Below are 21,897 nucleotides of genomic sequence, written 5' to 3'. Positions count from 1 at the left end.
ACATTCTCTATAGCTCTTTTATTATGGGGATGAAGTCTGTGATATTCTTTTTAATTGACACATTATAGGAAATAATGGAGTAACTTGAAAGTAAATAAGAATCTTTAAAAAATAACTATAATAGAAGAGACATTGGGACATATGGCATCTTTATTAATGGACAACTTTGAAAACAAGTCAACAATGAGCCTAGTGGGTCACCAAAGAGTTCCAAAGGCAGAATTTGAACTCAACTCTATTGCCAAGCCCTGTCAATTCTATTTCTCAGTATATGTCCCCTTTTCTCCTCTAACTGTCACCATCTTGGTGGGCTCAGTCTACCTCATCTATAAAATCAGGATATTAATATCATTTATGATATATACCTTGGGTGGGTGACTATGTAATACAGTGTGTAGATCACCATACCTGGAGTCAGGAAGTATTCCTCTTCCTCAGTTCAAATCTGACCTCAGACACTTACTAGCGATGCAATTCTAGGCAAGTCACTTAATTTTATTTGCCTCAGGGAGAAGGAAATGACAAACCATTCCAGTATCTTTGCCAAGAAAACCCAAAATAGGGGCATGAAGAGTCAGACATGACTGACAAACAGCTGAACAACAAAACTATCTATCTCATAGGGTTGTTGTGAGTATCCAATGAGATGATGTATTTAAAGTACTTTACAACTTTTAAACCCTATGTAAGCATCAGTTATTACAAAGCATTTTGTTAGTTTTAAGAAAACCAGGATTACAAACAAGGTGTACCTTGGATCAAACACTCATGAGTCTCAGGTCCCAAATATAGTTGGCTTATTTTTACACCCTCTTGGCTGGGGTTATAGCCTCAACCCAGGAAACCCAGTAAGTCTAGCATCCCTCATTACATTGAGCCAGACTCTTTCATTTGAAATAACACAACTTACATGTATTCAAACTACTTTGCAAACCTCATAGCACTTTTTGAATGTTAGCTATTATTATAATTAACAATATTTAGTGTCTATGCAAGTGCCTGGTGTAGTCATTAGTGATAAAAGCAGGAGAAATCACTCAGCTCTTACCCAAGAAGAATATACCTTCCAATTGGGGGAAAAAAGGCAAACACAAGGAAATCCATCTGATTGTCAATGACAAGAACACATGGTTGTTGTCCTTCACCTTCGAAGAGGACCAAAATGACATCACCATTGTAAAGTGTCCGACTGTGGCCGATCAGACCAATATGAGCTCAGAATGTTCTACCACAGGTGGAGCACAGATAGTCTCTGAGTATTTGGGGTAGATATCCCAATGGGCACAGATAGTCCCTATGAATATTTGGGGTGGATATCCCAGATTTGCACATCCTACATTTACTTTGTGCTGTCTCAATTCCGCTTTGCTCAAAGAGCACAGCACCCTTTCTCATGGGGGCACACCATGCTGAGTGGTCCTGTGCCAGTGTCTTTCATGTAGCACAGTCAAATCCAAAGTTCTTGAGAGAGACCTTGAGAGTGTCCTTGTATCATTTCTTCTGGCCACCATGTGATTGCCTGCCCCACGCAAGTTCTCCATAAAATAGTATTTTTGGCAAGCGTACATTTTGCATTCAGACAATGTGGCCAGCCCATCGGAGTTGCGCTCTCTGAAGAATAGTTGGAATACTTGGCAGTTCAGATTGAACAAAGACTTGTACCTTATCCTGTCAGGTGATCCTCAGAATCTTCCTAAGACAGTTCAAATGGAAGCAGTTCAGCTTCTTGGCATGGCACTGGTAGACTGTCCATATTTCATAAGCATATTATTATGAGGTCAGCACAATGGCTCTGTAGACCTTCAATTTGGTAGTCAGTCTAATACCTCTCTTCTCCCAAACCTTTCTTTGGAGCCTCTCAAACACTGAGCTAGCTCTGGCAATGTGTGCATCAACCTTATTGTCAATGTGTATATATCCTTGGAAAGTATACTACCAAGGTAAGTGAACTTATCCATAGCATTCAAAACTTCTCCATTTGTTGTAACTGATGGTGTGGTGGTGGCTGATGGAACACCTGTGTTTTTTTGGTGTTAATTATTAGGCCAAATTAGCACAGGCAGCAGAGAATTGATCCATACTTTGTTGCATCTCAGCTTCAGAGGATGCATTGAGTGCACTCTCATCTGCAAACAGAAAATCATGGACCAACACTCCCTCCACTTTGGTCTTGGCTTGTAGCCTTTTCAAATATGAGAACTTACTATCAGTATGGTAGTTGACTTTGATGCCTCAGGTTGAAGTCAATCTCTCTGTAACTGAAATTCCAACTGAAGAAGAGGTTTTGAGGGCCATTAAGCTCCTTTCATGTGACAAAGCACCTGGTGCTGATTCTATTCCAGCTGAGATTTACAAGGTAGGGGGACCATTGCTCATACAAAAGCTGACTGAAATTTTCCAGGTTATATGGCAAGAGGAGGTTATCTCCCAGGAGTTCCAGGTATCCATTGTCCATTTCTATAAGGGTAAAGGGAATAGATTGTCCTGTGACAATCACAGAGGGATCTCTGTCTTAGTCTTTGATGGCAAAATTCTTGCTAGAGTCCTCCTTAATAGGCTGATCCTTCACCTGGAAGAAGGGCACATCCCTGAGAGCCAGTGTGGCTTCAGAAAGGGCCGAGGAACAGTCAACATGGTGTTTGTTGTCCGACAACTCCAGGAGAAATGCCAGGAGCAGAACAGAGGTCTGTACACAATGTTTGTAGATCTGACCAAGGCCTTTGACACAGCTAGTCATGAGGGCTTATGGAAAATTATGTCAAAATTTGGTTGCCTGGAGAAGTTCATCAATATTGTACATCAATTTCATGATGGCATGTTTGCCTGGGTTCTGGATAATGGACAAAGCTCTTGTGCCTTCTCAGTCACCAATGGAATGAAACAGGGCTGTGTGCTTGCTCCCATGCTTTTTAGCATAATGATGTTTTCAAGAACACATACACACTTACCCAGCCAGCAGTTCCTATCCAAAAATCTACATAGAAATGCTAATCAGAGAACTGGAACTGAAGAAAGGGGTGGGGGCCCTGTTCCTTGAAGGCCACTAGCTAAAGAATTGTTTCCTTGTAGTGGAAGAGCCTGTTATGTGCAAAGCACTTTACAAAGTATGAAGTAGATGCTGTCCTTATCCTCTTTGTCAGTTGAAGAAACTGAGGTAGAGAGAGGTTAAGTGCATTACATGACTAGTAAATGTCTGAGGACAAATTTGAACTCAAATGTTCCTGATTCCAGGTCTGGCTCTCTAACCACTGGACCATCTAGCTAAAGAGATTATATGGCAGAGGACTTTGAATAAAGTGAGAAACAAAAGATAGCCCTGAAGAATATGGAAAGCATTTCAGATGTTTAAAGTGGTGTGGTGAATCCAAATTAAAATATTTCAGTGTTTATGAGACCAGATGTTTACTTGAGAAGAGTGACTACTATTTAGAGTGAGAAGAGAAATGTTTCAGGAAAATTGGTAGTTTTTTTTTTTTTGATAAATATTATTTTTATTAAATTATTTTATTTGTTTTCAGTGAAAATTGGTAATTCTGAAAATGAAATAAATAGGCCTTTCCTGTTTACCCCCAACTTCAAATCACCTTATATTTATGTTTTGTTTAATTAAACAAATTAATTTGTTTAATTAAGTATGTATACTGACATATACATATATACATATGAGTGAAGGACAGAGCAGAGAAACAGAGAGAGAGAGATAGAGAAATCTTCCTTGATAGAAGGTAAGCTCCTTGGAGGCAAATATTCTTTTGTATCCTCAGTGCCAATAGTACTTAATAGGTAGAATGAAAAGTAATACACTGGAAATGACAATGAGGCAATAATCTCGCGGCTGATAGGAATGGGAAAGTTAGAAAGGGGGAGTGAGTGAAGTTTGGAGGAGGGGGAAGACTGGCTGATGAAATATTCAATTTCATTAATTTATGGAGTGAAGGGCAGGCAGACGCACTCAATATATGTGTGTTGAAAACAAAAGCTGTTGAGCTAGAGAGAATAGGAGGTTGTGTATAGATACCAGATTCCACCCAGCTCTCCAAGGATGATGGGGGTTGAATGCTGCTCTAATTATAGAAGATGGAAACCTATGACTGGTTGCTGCTGAGCGCTGGGGAAGAATGGTGCTAGATAGGGAGAGTTCAGAAGTCAAGGATAAATCAATAGCTTAACACATAAGGCAGAGTTCATAAGGAGAATTTCATTTTCTATTTAGAGATTTTGTATACATTACTAACTACAGACTTTTAATATTACGTCTGAGTAAATTGTATTTGTAACCTCTGCCATATAAAGTTGGTGACATTTTTGTACATGTTTTAGAATTAAGAATGTTGGACAGATATTTAAATTCCCAAATATTGACCCACCCCGTTATAACTAGCCTTACTGCCAATTATACCTTAGGATTCTTAACCTTCCTTTGTATCATATTTGCTTGCTGTCTCCTCAAAGAGACTGTGAGCCCCTTGAGGGCAAGAATTGTCTTATGCCTCTTTTTGTAACCCAATCACTTAACCTGACACATAGTAGGTACCTTTTTGTTTATCAGCTTTATTGACTTTGGCAGCCATGAGAAACTTGTGGACTTCTCAGGAACTGTACTTCTAAATGCATAAAATAAAATATATAGTATTATAAAGGAAATTACAGCTATATTGAAATACAATTATCTATTTAAAAACCACATTCATGAACCACAGGTTAAGAATCCCTTGCCTTAGAGGAACTGAGAAATTTGGTCTGGGACCAGGCATAGTGTCACATGCCTGTAGTTCCTGCTACTGGAGAGGATGAAACTGGGGAATTTTGAATTCAGTAGGGCAAAAGTCATAATTATGTTGTCTGGCACTAATATGGTGAGTCTCTGGGACTGGAATGAGGGCAGGGCTTCAAGTCATCAAAGGAGGGGAGAACTGGTTTAGGGAGAAAAATCAACAGAGGGTTTAAGCCTGTGAGGAGCCACTGCATTTCCAGCCTGGGGAAGCTAGGAGAGGGAGGGAAGGAAGGAAGGAAGGAAGGAAGGAAGGAAGGAAGGAAGGAAGGAAGGAAGAAAGGATGAAGAAAGAAGGATGGGAGGGAAAAAGAGGGAGAGAGAAAAGAGAAAGAAAAAGAAAGAAAAGGGAGAGAAAGAAAAAACAAGAAAAGTAAAGGAAGAAAAAGAGAGAGAAATTGGTCTGAGGATCAGCTGACCTGAGGTGTAATTGGACATATTTACTCTTAGTATGACCTATCAGTGCTTCTTGTGAGCTATGTAGGTAGTATCTATCTATTTAATTTGTCTGAGCACAAGAGAAAATGATGAATGAACCTTGCCTAGATAAAACTGTGAAGTCAGAGATGTCTGATATCTGGCTTCCAGCCTACCCTTTCTTTATCTCCTACCTCAAATACACTCTGACCCAGGGGTGGGGAACCTTCAGCCACAAGGTCACATGGTCCTTCTAGGTCCTTGGGTGTGGCCTTTCCATTGGTCCAAGTTTTACAGAACAAATCCTTTTATTAAGGTGATTTGTTCTGTGAAATATGGATTCAGTAAAAGGGTTGCTCTTGAGGACCTAGAGGGCTACATGTGGCCTTGAGACTATAGGTTCCCCACCCTTTGTCTAACCTAATGAAAATTACACTTGCTTGAGAATTAATTTTTCTGTGGGTTTGCCTCTAGTTCAAACCCCTCATATTAAGGATGAGGAAACTGAAGCCCAGAGAGGTTAAAAACTTGCCCACGGTCACACAGACAGTAAAAGTGGCAACTTTTAGTTGTAGTTGTATGCTCAACCACCTTTTTGGTAATAGAAGACCAATTGCTGATGGCACAATACTACATTACACAGTAGGGATTATGTCTACCTTTGTAGCCCTTCTTCACCCAAGTTGCACTCACCTCTGGCAGGCTGGGTTCCTAGTGTGTGGCTACTGCTCTCCCTTAGAGTCCTGAGAGTAACCCTGGGGGGAGTGATGGAGTTTCTGGTCCTATCCTTCACACGCCTCCTCATTGTATTTTCTGTTGAAGTCAGTAACTTCAATTAACTTCTTAGAAAATTATTTTCCAAAATGGTACAGCAAGAACAATTGGTATGACCACATTTCCCCAAATCCAAGCGTACACTCTCTTTGAATGCACACAAGGTACCTGGGGAAAGTCCCTGGGGCCTCAAAGTACAAAGGTAATGAGGTACATGTGTGGAGGACACATATGACTCAAGAGTAGTCACAGCTCCTAGTTACTAGAAGCCCTTTGTAGAAGCTTCCAGAAGTCTCCTTGAGGTGAAGCTATGTGCCATGGTCTGAAAGCCAGTTCCACTAAACATACAGTTCAAAGCCAACATGACTCTTCTGGTGTAAGGGGGAGGGAAGTGTCACATCTTTTGAAATTGTTTGCTCTTCAGATGGCTTATTTTTAATCTCCATCTATGCCCTTATTTGTCTACGTTTGTAGTTAGCTCTTTTGCTGATCCTGGCTGGACATGTTGTCTGCTACTGGTCCAGTCTCTCCAATAACAGGTACAATGATGTTGGAGGTGATAGTATAACACTCCATCTAGGCTTTTTCTCCCCCTCCACCCTCTCCCCCCACCTCTATGGGCAATGTCCTGCTTCTCGATGCCACTGCTTGGCCTGCCCATTGCATAGCCAAACTCACTGATAGACTAATTGCTGTTTCCTTTTTAATCTCTCATATTTATTTTTTTAATTACATGTAAAAACAATTTTTAGCTTTAATTTTTAAATATTTTGAGTTTCAAGCTCTTGGACTCCCTCTCCTCCCTTCTTCTTGAGATGGCAAGCAATTAGACATAAATTAATACACGTGCAATCATGCAAAACATATTTCTATATTAGCAAAATATTATTATTTCTATTACATTAAGATTTCTGTTATATATTTAAATATATATCTTATATATTTATACATAAATATATGAAATATAAATATTTCTATTATAGCAAAATATTCTATATTGCTAAAGAAAACAAACCAAAGAATCACTAAAAAATATATTTGTGTAATACTTTTTAAAAATCATCATAAGTCCTTTGAAATTGTCTTGGATCAGTATAGCTTAGAAGAACTAAGTCATTCACAGTTGATCATGATACAATATTGCTGTTACGTTGTACTGTGTTTTCCTGGTTCTGCTCACTTTACTCTAAATCAATTCATGTAAGTCTTCCCAGATTTTTCTGAAATCATCCAGTTCATTTCTTATAGCACAATATTATTCCATCACAATCATATACCACAACTTGTTCAGCCATTCTCCAATGAATGGGCATTCCCTCAATTTCCAATTCTTTGCTACCACAAAAAGATCTGCTATAAATATTTTTGTACAAGTGGGTCTTTTTCTCTTTTATTTTCTCTCTTTGGGATACAGACATAGTAGTGGTATTTTGGGTAAAAGGATATGTACAGTTTTATAGCCTTTTAGGCATAGTTCCAACTTGCTCTCCAGAGTGGTTGGATCAATTCACAACTCCACCAACAGAGTGTTAGTGTCCCATTATTTTTACATCTCCTCCAACATTTATTATTTTCCTTTTTTTGTCATACTAGGCAATCTGATCTAATTACTCTTTTTATATGTAACCTCAAAAATGTAATTTGATTTTCTCAACCAATTATAAGATGTTTCCTGTGTGACATCACTTGTCTTTCATCCAATGGCCAAAAGTCCTATGATCTTTTAAAACTGATTATGGGTTGGTCTACTCATTGTGATGAGGTTATAAGAAACTTCCTTGCTCTGTGGTGTGATTAGCTGGTGAGACACTGACCCCCCCCAAATGTATGTATATATAGCCTCAAATGTATCAAATTAACTTTATTGAAAGCTTAATTTAATTTCAATACCTTAATCTGTTGATGTTTGCTCCATTTTCATAGTTTGTTGTTCATTATGATGGTCAGCTCACAATTTTGAAAAACAAAATTAGAGGGAATATTTGTTTCCAATGCAAGATGTGAGAGAACATTACATATGGCTCCCACTCCCACTGACCCAGCTTCCAGCCCAGCCCCTGCCATTAAGATTCAGGGTGACAACCCCATAGAGACCAAACTTAGCAACTGCCTCTTCGAGCGCAGTAACTGAAGCCTCCTCAGTATCCACAGGAATTGAAGATCCAGAAAAAGAAAGTTCTTTTCACCACAGCTAAATAGAAATGATGCTAAAGCATATGCATTGCCATCTGCCCTACTGCTAAATCCCAAAGAGTACTAGGCATTTCCACCTACCCTGACACTGAAGCTTCCTCCATGGGTTGTGGCACCCTAGCAGGTGATTTTCTCTTTTTTTCCTCTTTATATAATTATTTTCAGTTTTCAACAATCACTTCCGTAAGTTTTAAATATTCCCCACTTCCTCCCTGAGACAGAATACAATCTTATATGAGTTCTACACATATGTTCTTGTTAAACATATTTTCACATTAGTCATATTGCATAGAAGAATTAAAAAGAATGAAAGAAACCATGAGAAAAACCAAACCAAAACATATAACAAAATAGAAAGTATTCTGCTTCATTCTGTGTTCTCACTCTATAGTTCTTTCTCTGAATGTGGATGGCATTTTGCATCATGAATCCTCTGGAAATGTTTTAGGCCCTTGCATTGCTGTGAAGGGCTAAGTTTATCAGATACAGTTCTCTCACACTGTGGCCGTAGCTGTTATAATGTTCTCCTGGTTCTGCTCACTTAGTACTCAGCATCTGTTCATATAAGTCTTTCAGGTTTTTCTGAAGTCCATCTGTTCATCATTTCTCATAGCACAATAGTATTCCATTACATTCATACACCACAACTTGTTCAGCCATTCCCCAATGGATGGGCATTCCCTCAATTTCCAGTTCTTGGCCACCACAAAAAGAGCTGCTATAAATAGTTTTGTACATGTGGATATAGGAGGTGATTTTCATGAGATGAGGGGCAGTCTTTCCTTTCTATCTGTATCCTTTTAATATGGTATTTTTGGCACATAGCCTGTGCAGCTAGATGATTCAATGCATAGAGTGCTATATTCGGTGTAAGGAAGACCCAAGTTTAAATTCTGCCTCAGGTGTTTACTAGCTGTGTGATCCTGAGCAAGTCTCATTCTCAATTTCTTCATTTGCAATATGGGGATAATAAAAATACTAGGCTTTTATGCAGGTCAAATGAAATAGTACAATAAAGTACTTTGCAAACCTTAAAACCTATAAAAATGCTTACTCTTTCAATAAATGCTTTTTCATTCATTAATCTACCCATCCATCTGTTTATTTTTTCATCTACTATTCATATGGACAGGTCAATGGCACAGTGGATAGAGTATTGGACCTGTCAGGAAGACTGATCTTTGTAAGTTCAAATCTGGCCTCAGACACTTAGCAGCTATATGACCATAGGCAAATCACTTAACCTTGTTTGCGTCAGTTTCTTCATCTGTAAAGTGAGCTGGAGAAGGAAAAGGCAAACCACTCCAGTGTCTTTGCCAAGGAAACTCCAAATTGGATCATGAAGAGCTGGACATGACTGAAAAAGTGGAAAGGGTTCTGGTATCTGAGTTTTCCAAGCTGAGTGCATGGCAGATCCTTCACAAATACTTTTTAAAAATTCAATTTATTTTTATATATTATTGTATAATATATAATTATTATATATTATATATATATCATATTATATATATTATTTTGTTTAAGGATGGGGCCAAAGATCAGGACACAAAACCCAGGAAATGATTACTGCCCTCATAATCTGGTTTAAGACTTCATGATATATTTCATTTTCTATCCCTTTAGAATCATACTGTATCTAGTTATGTTTAGATTCCAGAGAAGAAAGAAACCTGGGAAAATATAGCTAATTAGTCTCTACTTCCATTAAAAAAAATAAAATCCTGAAACAATCAAAAAGTGTGTAGCCCAGCCCTGTTCGGCACCTTGCTTCATCTTAAGTACCTTCTCTTCTTACTCCATGTCCTTTAGCTGTCTCAGTACGATTTCAGTTATAGAACAATTCAGTTACAGCTGGAGGTTGTCACCAGAAGGCAATGTTGACAGGAGGGCTGATACAGGGTGACTACAATAAGTCACATTCCTTATTGTTTATTATGCAATACTCAGGGTTCACATTTCAACTGCTCGACTTGACTTGATTTTACATTTCTACATTTAATATCAAGAAACTGTCATTTAAAAAAATCTGTTTTTATTTCCACCAAGATTTTTACAAAAACTCACCCAGATCCATAGACAAGAGGGAAGTCAATTGTGGAACTTAATCACCAAACAGAAAGCTCTAGGCATGTACAAAATTATCTGCTGACTTCACTTGAAATTTAGAGTTTTTCAAAATATTGGGGGGACTTGCCACTCTTTTCTCATAGTTGCTGAGTAAATAAACAAATATTTCATTTATGGTTTTGTGGAAAATAAGAGGCAAATCAAAGATACAGAACTCGTGAGTATGGTATTTTGGTTTAGGTGCTTACTATGTAAATGTTCATTGAATTCAAAGTATGAAATCTAGTCAATTAAAAATGTCTAACTCATACAAAAGGGCTTCACCATGCAGATTACTGGACTTCACTTTATGGAATTCCTTATTTCTGTGACTCATAGCCCTCAGTCCAAAAATTTGGGAAAATTTCTCCCTGATGTCCCATACTTTGTTGATGCCGGCTAACCATACACAAAAGAAAGAAAGGAAAGTTTTATTGAAACATCTTAGGAAACAAACCAGAACTTTGGAAGAGAAACACTCTCCATTCCCAAAGGCCTGGTCTATGGTTGGGCCAGGCTAGGCCAGGGTCCCAACAGACACTGATTCCTGCAGTTCTGTGAAGCTCTCCACAGGGTCTCTTCCTGCAAATCTTCTTAACACCCAGCAGGCAATAGCAGGTGTGCTGTTCTAGGCAGTCCAACTCCCAGCAGGCAGTGTTCCTCAAGGCAGTTCCTCCTGTATCTCTGCATAGCTCCCAGTAGCCAACAGCAGATGCCCTGCCAACCCCCAATCTGAGGCTCCAGCTCCCACAAGGTGTTGCTCCTTGTCATGGCTCCTGCATAATGCCATTAGATCATATCACACATTACTTGGACCCAGTCTTCTTTAAATGATGTCCTTGCCCACTCCTGGGGAGATTGCCTCCAAGGATGCTCCTGTTCTGGCTGAAGATAGCAGTTCTGCCTGCTGCATGCTGGGAGTTTCTCCTCCTTTGATAGTACTCCTAATGATGCTGGCCTTACAAATGCTGATCCGGGAACTAGGAATCCCACTGTTCCCTACTTCAGGAGGATCTCAGTTATTAACACTAGCTTCAGAAATGGAACTTAAAAATCTTAATGCCTGTTCTCCTTCAAACACCTGGTGAGAAGGGCAATACCACTTTCTTCCCCATCCCTGAGCACTAGTTACATGTCCAGGAGCTGACAACACACTGATTCCTCCTGATTTAAATCTCTTAAGTCTCCAAGAATCTCTCTGAGGCAATTGAATAGAATTACCCAAATCTCCCAAGCTAAATGCTCCCCCTCCCCAGGCTATGAAAGATGAACTTTTTGCCTTATCTGGCCTGCATAAGAACCAGTAGCTACCATAATCCACCTCCAGAAGTCTCTGCACCATGGCCTCAATCTCTGACCCACCTACAATGTCCCTACTCTTAGTGGCAATTTCTTGTAGTCAAAAGGTTTGTAAGCTTAATACCAGATTATTACATCATAGATTGTTGGTAGGGGAACATAGGAGGTTAAGTCTAAAATTAAGCTATTAGCCTTAGGACTGTAGACCAACAACAATAAGTTAGCATCTTTTAATTCTTAGTAATAGTGTGGAGACAATTAGGTCAAGGGCTTATGAAGTTAGCGTACATAGTCATCATTTGTGTCTCAGTTGGTTAATGTCAAAAAAAAAAATCATTTGTGGTCTATATTATAAATGCTTTAAAAGAAATATCACTTGACCAAAAGTTGGAATTGTGTTACGTGATATGAACTGTGTTAAAAATGAAAAAGAAAAAAAGAAAAAGAAAAAAGACTTGGTTAAGAAGGTGTTGTCTAAGAAGAGGATTTAGATTTCTGAAGTCAGCCTAAGCAGCAATGAAGCCAAGTGTCTGATAGTTCAGATAACAATCTCAAAACCCGTTTAATAGCAAACTAGACCAGCCTACACAAGATAGACACAATTTTGACCACAGGGTACTTGTGTATATAAAAACACCACTATGTAAAGCATTATATAAGTGCTAGTTGTAGACTTTGGGATGAATGAAGTCCCACACAAAACACTGTTGGTTTGGCAAATGTTACGGAATGATAATGACAAGGTCACCACTTGGAAGACCCTTCAGACTGCTTTGGAGTCTTGGGACAGTTTTAGAATCACCTAGGATTTAGAAATATTCAAGAGAGGCTAGAAAAACACAAATGATATTTGTTATATACTCAAATACACAACAGGAAATTTTGTGTATAAATAGATATATGTGTGTGTATATATATATATATATATATATATATATATAGTATGTGTATATGTGTGTATGTGCCTCTGTGTGTACACACACACACACACACACACACACACACACACATCAAGCTGAAGAAGGAAATGGCAAACTGCTCCAGTCTTTTTTCCCAGGAAAATCCCAAATGGAGCCATGAAGACTCAGACGCTCCTGAAACAATTCAACAACAATGATACATATGCATAAGTATATACATACATAAATACATACACACACATACTCGCATTCTCCATCGAGACAGATATCAAAGCAAACAGCTACAGCGTAAGAAGAACAGCTAATGGGTTTTCCATTTGCACCATACGTATCAAATACAAATCCTCCAGGGTGCTCAAGTGGGTAGCTAGGTTACACAGTGGATAGAATACCAGGCCCCAAGTCAGGAAGAAGCATCTTTGTGAGTACAAATCTGACCTCAGATGTATAGCAGCTGTGTGACCTTGGACAAGTCACTTAACCCTGTTTGCCTCATTTGTAAAATGAGCTGAAGAAGGAAATGGCAAACCACTCCAGTATCTTTGCAGAAAAGCCCCAAATGGGGTCACAAAGAGTCAGCCACTGAAAATTATTGCAAAGAAGCAGCAACAATGAGGTTTTCAAGTAGACACGGGTTTTCACTTGTCTGCCACTTTCCATTCTTATGACTTTGCATATCATATGCTAGCCAGGGGTTAAATTTCTCTTTTCCTCCTGGGGAAATAACTTCTCCTGAGAAAAATGATACTTTCTTATAGGATGTCCATTCAGGAATCCTTCCTAATATCTCCCATCGACAGAAAGGCAGAATGGCATGATGAACAGCGTTGGCATCAGAATCTGAAACACCTTTTAGTTCTTCCTCGGACATTCCACACTGACTTAGTGACCTTGGACAAGCCATTTAACCTTTTTTTGTGTGGGACCTCAGCTCTTAACACAATGCCTAGCACATAGGAGATGCTTAATAAGTGTTTAGTGACTAAGGGATCAACTCTCGCTACTTCAGGTTAACTGTCTAAGAATATGTATTCAGGGAATGTGTCTTATCTGCACTGGTAGAGATACTTCCAAAAGAGGACATCCTTAGACCTATGAAAATTACCTATTCTTATAAAAAAAAAAATTTGTATCCATACTCAATGACTCATACCCATACATCTGGCATCATGCTCTAATTTTGCTGGTAAGGAGTTGTCTGACACTTCTTCCATTTCTGACTTGGGTATCCCACTTTCTTTTCCTTCACTAGGAACATCAATCACTTCAGTTCTCAGTGTATAAAGCAGGGAATTTTATGAGGACTTTTCATAGCTCTCCCTCTCAAGACATACCGGAAACCTCTATTACCTCAGAAAACTCATGCAAGCCTCTCTCCTTAATATCCTAAATCTGCCCCAAGATTCCAAAGCATTCTGCAGGGTGTTCTAAGTAGTGCCCTTATCAACATTCTGTAACATTCACCAAACTATCAGCATTTTATATGGGGATTCATTCATTTCAAAGTTATTATTATTAATAATAATAAACAAGCATTTTGCTAGGTTTTTTTTTTGCAAAGTATCCTACAAATATTATTTCATTAGATCCTAACAAAAACCCGGGAGGTAAGTGCTATTTTCATCCCCATTTTATAGATCAGGAAACTGAGGTAGACTGATCTTGAGCAAGTTACTTAATCTGTAAGAGCTAGTAAGTGTGTCTGCAACTCAATTTGGACTCAGGGCTTCCTGATTCTAAGTCCAGCACTCTATCCACTGTATCCTATAGCTGCCTCTAGTCCCTTAATAACTGAAAGGCCATTTTCTTTTTCTTTCATGAAAGGAAGCCCACTAGTTTCAAAACTGTTTTAATGATTTTAAAAAGTGCCACCCCAACATCAGGAATATTATATGTCAATAATATTCCAGATGAGTCCTCAAAATGTAATCCTCATGTGTCAGGGGCTTTCACAACACAGAATCCAGGTTCACTTTGAAGTATTTTTCATTTCTTAGGCATAGAATTCCCACCCATAAATTTAGGGGTAATTACTCTTCTTCAATCAGCTAGCATCCTGACATCATCTCCCTTGGTAAGTGCAGATTTCACAAAGCTAAAAAGGAAAAATGTTATTGGAAGTCTCTAGAAAATTAAATAGATCTCACAGTGGAACTCTTGGAAAACAGACACTTTCCCATGGGCGCCCCTCAGGCAAAGGTATACCTATGTACAGTCTCAGTTTCTATCATATGAGGCAGAGACCTTAGCAGGTTCATGTTGTTATATTTGTTCAATCATGTTTGACTCTGTGATTCCATGGACCATAACACACCAGTACTCTTTATGGAGTTGTCTTGGCAAAGAATCTGGAATGGTTTGCCATTTCCTTCTGCAAAGGATTAAGGCTTGTTGTTGTTGTTGTAAACAGAAGTTAAATGACACAACCAGAGTCATACAGCTAGTAAGTGTCTGATATTAGATTTGAACTCAGGTCTTCCTGACTCAAAGGCCAGTGCTGTATCTACTGAGCCACCCAACTACCTCCAGAAGGTTGATAGAATCACACAGATTTGAAGCAGTAAAAGGATCTTAGGAACTATCTAGCCTAACCCACACATTTTACACCTCAGGAAACTGAGGCACAAGGAGTTAGTAAATGTCTAAGGCAGGATTTAAATTCAGCTTTTCCTGTCTATCCAAGAATCTACTTAGCTACCTGCAAGGTGGTGCAGTTTTGAGTAGCTCCCAGAAGATGGCGACAGGTACCACTCTCTTCTGTTGCTCCTCCTGACCAACACAATTCTTAAGTATTAGGTGTCGCTCATTGGCTGCCATGGCTCCCTAGCTCTTAACTGTTTCTTCCTCTTCCAAGACAGTGTCAGGCATTGATCTTAAAGTCTGATCTATGCTATTGCTGAACAGCACATAGGAGGGAGTCTTTAGAAGAGGGGTTCTTTACCCTTTGGGTGCCTTAGACTCCTGGCAGTCTGGTGAAGTCTATCGGCTCCTTCTCAGAATAATGTTTGGTTTTGTTTTTTAATGGAAGTAAATGCCAAATTTTGGTTAAAGTCTAGTGAAAATAAAAATGGATTTTTTTCTCCATTGGAAGTCACTGACACCCTGCTTCACCTGAATCCTAGGTTAAGAATATAACCCTGTGTATTTATTCATAGTAGAAAAGACCAAATTCTTGCCACCTCGTTGCCCTCCTGAAGAAATGCTCGAATAGGAACTTTCCTTTGATAGACCTGAGTCTATCTTTTCCTCCAGCCAGGCCCCACCCCCACAGATATTCTCACTTGCCCAGGAATCCTACCTCTGTCTCAGGGTACCTGTCACCAAGATGTTCTTCTCCAGATACCTGGGAGGGCTATCTCCTTGATTCAGTGAACATTCCTTACTCAGAAACTCATAAGGCATAGCATTTCTTCTTAAATTAAGTCGTAAGTCCCAAATGATGTCTAAGGGGCCCCATCTAGACTATCAGCACCATCTAGGGGAGAAGCATCAGGAAGGGGAAGCCCAGTCCTTGGAGACTACTACAAATGTTTGTTGAAAGTTTACCATTTCACAATATGATCTCAATACACTGAAAGGGGAAATTACATGGGTTGAAATTAACTTGGTATAGCAATTGAAGCTTCCTGTTGAATGGGAACCAAAGTATTATTATTTTTTTAAATTTAGGGAGAGTTGACCTGTGATTTCATAGGGATAGGGAATAGCCAATAGGGACAGGGAGTGATTGAAGTTCTCCCTGTACCTGTGCAGAGCTGCAGTTTCTTGGAGCACTAAGTGATTACGTGATTTAGTGAAGGTCATACAGCTGTTTGTGTGAGAGGACTCATTAGGTTTTCCTAATGCATGTCATGGAAAGAAAGCTTAAAATCATAAAGCCTATATTCAAATCCTAGTTCTGTATCAACTATGTAATCTTGGGCAAATTGCTTAATCTATGTGGACCCCAGTTCCTCATTTGTATTATAAGAGGGTTAGATTAGGTGACCTTGAATATCTCTTCAGCTCTAAAATTATAATCTATGATCCCAGGACTCTGGCAATGAATCTTCGGACCTTCTGCTTCTCTGGATACAACTTTATTTCTTCATTTGTTTTATATTTCAAAAGGAATTTTAAATTGAAGGATATACTTGCTTTATTTCACTTCAGTCAGTGTAGAGGGTATACATGCCTCAGGTAGAGTTTGGACAGTATCCTCTGAGGTACTGTTCAATTAATTGATTTCAATATATTAAGATCCTGATATCATATGAAATATAATTTGTTTGAATAAGTACAATTAACTTTTAATTATCACATTAGCTAAAACCATTTCTCAGAGATTGAACATGTCAATAATATCAAAGTTAGTACAAACTACTTCTTCTATTTTACAAAATAATCATTGAAGAGTTAAAGTCAAAGTAAAGTTTGAGCATTTAGTCACAAATCTATGCAACATGGCTACCACCGGAGGAATTTTTTGTATGGAGATGCTGAAATTGCCTAAGTCACAGAAAGCAACATTTCTTTGCTTGGCAAAACTTAAAATGTTATACAAATACCAGTTATTATTAATGATGGTGTTAATGTCAGTTAAAGAGATCACTCTTGTTTTACAAATGAGGAAACTGAGGTGTAGTGTTTTGTCTAAGAACACATAGTTAGGGGCATAGCTTGGTTTTAGTTATTAGGTGATTTACTTTAATATATTAGAAAACTATTTATTGAGTGCGTATGTAAAATGTACAAGGCATACCAGGAAAGGAGATGCAAAAATAAATAAGGAATTATTTATGTCGTATTGTCTTTGCCCTACAGAAGTTTCTCATATAATAGGAAGAAAATCAGCAAGAAGATGCCAAAGAAATGAACAGTGTACAAGGCACACTGTATTTGCTCTCTCTTAATTCTGCTGTTGCTTATTTAATTAATTATTCCCTGCTTAGTTCTTTCTGCTGTTATTCAGTTGTTTCAGTCCTATCTCACTCTTTGCGACCCCCTTCTGGTGTTTTCTTGGCAGATACGGGAAATGGCTTCCCATTTCCTTCTGCAGTTCATTTTACAGATGAGGAAACTGAGGCAAACAGGGTGAAATGTCTTGTCCAGAGTCACACAGTTAGTAAGTGTCTGAAGCTGGTTTTGAACTCAGGAAGGTGAATTTTCCTGACTTGAGGCCTGGCTCTCTATCCACCATGCCACCTAATTGTCTCTGCTAATTATTTTCTATTTATCCTGTATGTATAGCTTGTTTGTACTTAGCTGTTTGCATTTTGTCTCCCTATTAGACTGTATACTACTTGAAGGCAGTGATTATCCTTGGCACATAGTAGGCACTTAATAAGTGTTTATTGGCTGAATGACTGGTACTATGCAAAAAGATATGGAGATTAAAAAAGCCACGATGCTTGCCCTCCAGCAGTCTACAAGAAAAAAAAAAAATACAAAGCAAGGTACTGAATCCCTCCCCCAACCTGCTCCCACTTTGTGTTCATGGTTACGGAGACATCTAAGTATGGGACTAAACTATATATTCAGGAACTTGCATTTGATTTCCTTCCTTTAATTTAGAACTTAAAAAAAATGGCTTATTAAAAACTCCATGCTTTCTGGTGGTGGTGTAGTTAATGGTTCTTTTATCTTTGCTTATCACAAAGTTGAAAGCTTAATGACTAATGGTTTGAATAGATACATTTGTAAATTTAGCAGCTGTTCAGTATATTTTTAATAATTTCCCTTTTTCTGAAGTTTCATTTCTACTCATACTTCCCCTTACATAGCCATGTCTTCATTGCCCCTAACTCTCTCCGCCTACCATATGCCTCTTTCCTCCTAGGTCCATCACCTTCTCATTTGCCCTCCAATGAACAACCCTTGAATCTGAATACTAGTCAAAATTAGACTCCAGAACTCTGAAGGACCAGTATTTTAACTACCTGCAAATAAGCAGTAGCATCTTAAAACCTCACAATTGATCTGGCTTCTCATTTCTCTTTATATTCTCATTTTGACTCCTCCCTCTGCTACTACCCATTGCTTTTCTCCTATAGTAATATCATCCTAACTAGGCTCCCATCTTTTCCTTTTTCACTCTGTCTTTGGCATAGTTGCCAAAGTAACCTTCCCAATCTTATATCTTTTTCTCCAAACACACTGCTCTTCTGATCTTGCATATTTTTAGGAGGTACCCCTGTTTTGCCAGTGGCCTAGGTTTGTAAGTTCAGTGTCAGGCTTACCTCTTCACTCTTATTCACCCCACATAGGAAGTAAGTTGCTAATGCTGTCATTTTTGCCTGCAAATCTCTTACTTCTGACATCTCCTTCTCTGTACTAACAGCCAACAGTCTTGTTCCAGTCCTCACCATCTCTCTCCCGGAATATTGCAATAGCCTCCTAATGGTCTCCTTGTCCATAACCTCTCTCATCTCAGTCTTTTCTCCCTACAGCTACATAAGTGATTTTCTTTGAATGAGTCTGACCAAATCACCTCCCCTACTCAGTGATGTCCAGTGGTTCCCTAGTACCTCTATGATAAAATAGAACCTCCTCTGGTAATGAAAACTCTTTATGACTTGTCCTTAACTGACTTTCCCAGCTTTACTACACATTCATTTGCATACATACTGAAGCCTGGCTAAACTGTGCTTAATGTTCCTCCTATCTCTCGACTTCTTGCCTTTGCAATGGCTACCTCTCATGCTTGGAGTAGACCCCCTTCTTACCTCTATCTCTTGGAATCTCTTGTCTCCTTCAAGCCTCGGCTCAGCTTCCCCTCCAAGATTATTTTGTATCATCTGTCCTATATTTTGTTTTGCATATTCTTATGAATATGCATGTAGTTTTTCCCACTGGAATAGAAGCTCCTTGAGGGCAGGAACTGTTTCACTTGGTCTTTGTATATATAGCAACTAATGGGAATATAGTAGGTCCTTCAGAAATACTGACTGAATAATTCCTTCCTAAGGCAAGAAACTTACTGTATAATTCCCTTGCTCAAAAACAACTCCCTATCAACTTAAGGATAAAATATTCACGATCTGATTCCAATCTTCTTTTACAGCTTTATTTCAAAATATTGTTTTTCATGCATTTTATGTTCTAGTCAATCAAAATTGCTTTCTGTTCCTTCATATTATTTTGCCCTTTCCCATCTTGAGGTATCTGCAAAAGCATAGAATGCACTCCTTGAACAAATGTCTGTTGAAGTACTTCTCTTTCTTCAAGGCTCAGTTTGGGTGATACCTCTGCCATGATGTCTTTTCCCAGAAAAAGGCAATCCCTTCCCCATTTTTGTAAGCACTTTGCTAGACCTCTCTTTTGAGCTTATCCCATCTTATAAATATACTTGTCTTAGGTTGATGAGTACATGCTCTGGAAGTCTTCAATTCCAATTACTTCTCTTTCTTTAATGCCTAGGTGACCTTTGCCAAGCCAACTAAATTCTCTGAATCTCCCTTTTAAAAGTGAAAAGTCTAACAACCTGCCCAAGACACTTCTTTAAACAGTAGAAGCTGTGTGGTATCAGTGGACAGACAACCAACTTTGGAGTTAAGATATCCTGGGTTCATGTCCCAACACTGATACATGCTGTCCGTGACTCTGGGTAGATTGGCCTCATGCCTTTCTCAAAGCCTCAGATAGGTAAGGACTCATATGTACAAAAAATATTTATGGCAACACTTTTTATTGTAGCAAAGAACTGGGGAAAAGGGACTGTCCAGAAATTGGGGAATGATTAATCAAATTATAGCACATGGCTATAATAAAATACAATTATATTATAAGAAAGACAACAGAGAAATCTGGGAAGGCTTGTACGAAATGGGACAGAGTGAAGTGAGCAGATCTAAGAGAGCAATTAATGTAATGACTGTTGGTTCAGTCATTTCCAGTTGTGTCTGACTCTTCATGACCCGTTTTGGTGTTTTCTTGGCAAAGATACTGGAATGGTTTGCATTCCCTTCTCCAGATTGTTTTACAGATGAGGAAACTGAGGTAAACAGAGTTAAGTGACTCGCCCAGGGTCACCATGCAGTAAATGTCTGAGGTCAGATTTGAACTCAGGGAAGATGAATCTTCCTGACTTCAGGCTCAGTACTCTATCTACTGTGCCACCTACCTGCCCGAGACAATGGTTACAACATTATAAAGGAAAATGACCTTGAAAGACTTAAAATCCTTGGATCAATTGGGTTTGAGTAAAACTCCAGGAGGATGATGAATAAGCATGATTTTCACTTCTCGGCAGAGAGGTGATAGATTAGAGACACAGAATGAGAAAAAGATTTTAAAATGTGAAGATACATATTATAAATATATGTATGTACGTGTGTGTACGTATGTATCTCCTTTAAAAACAATAACATCTGTATTTCTTTTTTATAAAGAAAGTTTTTATCTTTTTTGATCCTCTGATTAGCTGTATGAGCTATATACTCCAGGTTTCATCTCTTTTAGTTGCAGAGAAGTTATCTTTTACGGTCCCACAGACTACACAGCTAGTAAGGTCAGAGGATTCCAATGACTCCAAATCTGTGTTCTGTTTTACCACAGCTGCTTTTTTATGATTATACTCTTGTAACATATTTTTTATCTTAAAGTTTTACTACTTAAACCACTATATCTTACACTGTAAAGAGTTTTTTAGGCTACTCACCTAAGTTAGAAATTCTGACAGGTGAAAACGTAAAGCCTTCTCCTATTTCAATAAGAAATGTCTAAATCTGATGTTTATTTCTTTGCCTGCCCTTTCAAAAAAAAAAGACTTTTGAGGCATTTAAAAAGGGAAGTTATTTATTAACTTGGGGATTCTTTGGTAGTCAGCTATGTTATCCAGTCATCAGTTTCTCTGTTTCTTATCTATGCCTCTACCAAAACCACATCATAGAATATTGATCATTCCAGGAAAAAATGTTCCCAGTTGTGCAACTTCCCTTTCTTTTTGGACTTCTCATACCCTGTCCCTGCTCCCATTCTCTGCCCCTTATTGCTCATAGAAAGATTCCAAGGCTAATGGAAAGATCTTGTCACTGTGTGTGTGTGTGTATGTGTGTGTGTGTGTGTGTGTACATGCATATGTGTGTGTTGAGTTGTTTCTTGTCTGACTCTTCCTGAGGTTTTCTTGGCAAAGATACCATAGTGATTTGCCATTTCCTTCTCCAGATCATTTTACAGATGAGGAACTAAGGCAAACAGGGTTAAGCAACTTGACAAGGAACAAATGGCTAGTAAGTGTCTGAGGCCATATTTGAAGTCAGGAACATGAGTCTTCCTGACTCCAGGTCTGTCACTCTATCCCCTGTACCACCTGGTTGCCTTTTAGATGATAAGAGTTCTCTAATAGACTCCTGAGCCAGAAACACTAATGACATAGTGCATACAAAAAAGGGAGTAGTTCATGCATGAGCTTACCACTTCTTGATTTTGACTCAGAGA

General features: G+C 38.6%; 1 protein-coding gene across 3 annotated transcripts in view; it reads right to left on the bottom strand.

Moving 5' to 3' along the window:
- Positions 1-21,897, bottom strand: part of ATP6V1G3 (ATPase H+ transporting V1 subunit G3) — a 72,148-nt gene that overhangs the window by 35,980 nt on the left and 14,271 nt on the right. The window contains exon 1 of one of the 3 annotated variants that reach the window (XM_072648291.1): positions 15,779-15,913. The exons of 1 other annotated variant lie outside the window; for it this stretch is intronic. The gene's annotated coding sequence lies outside the window, so the exon portion shown is untranslated. Of the gene's footprint in view, positions 1-5,881; positions 5,953-15,778; positions 15,914-21,897 lie in introns of those variants that run through there. One more of the 3 variants, XM_072648290.1, reaches the window with a different exon arrangement.

The sequence above is a fragment of the Notamacropus eugenii genome, chromosome 2 (genome assembly GCF_028372415.1).
Source record: "Notamacropus eugenii isolate mMacEug1 chromosome 2, mMacEug1.pri_v2, whole genome shotgun sequence".
In the NCBI taxonomy this organism is placed as follows: Eukaryota; Metazoa; Chordata; class Mammalia; order Diprotodontia; family Macropodidae; genus Notamacropus; species Notamacropus eugenii.
This window is presented reverse-complemented; position numbering and strand designations above follow the sequence as displayed.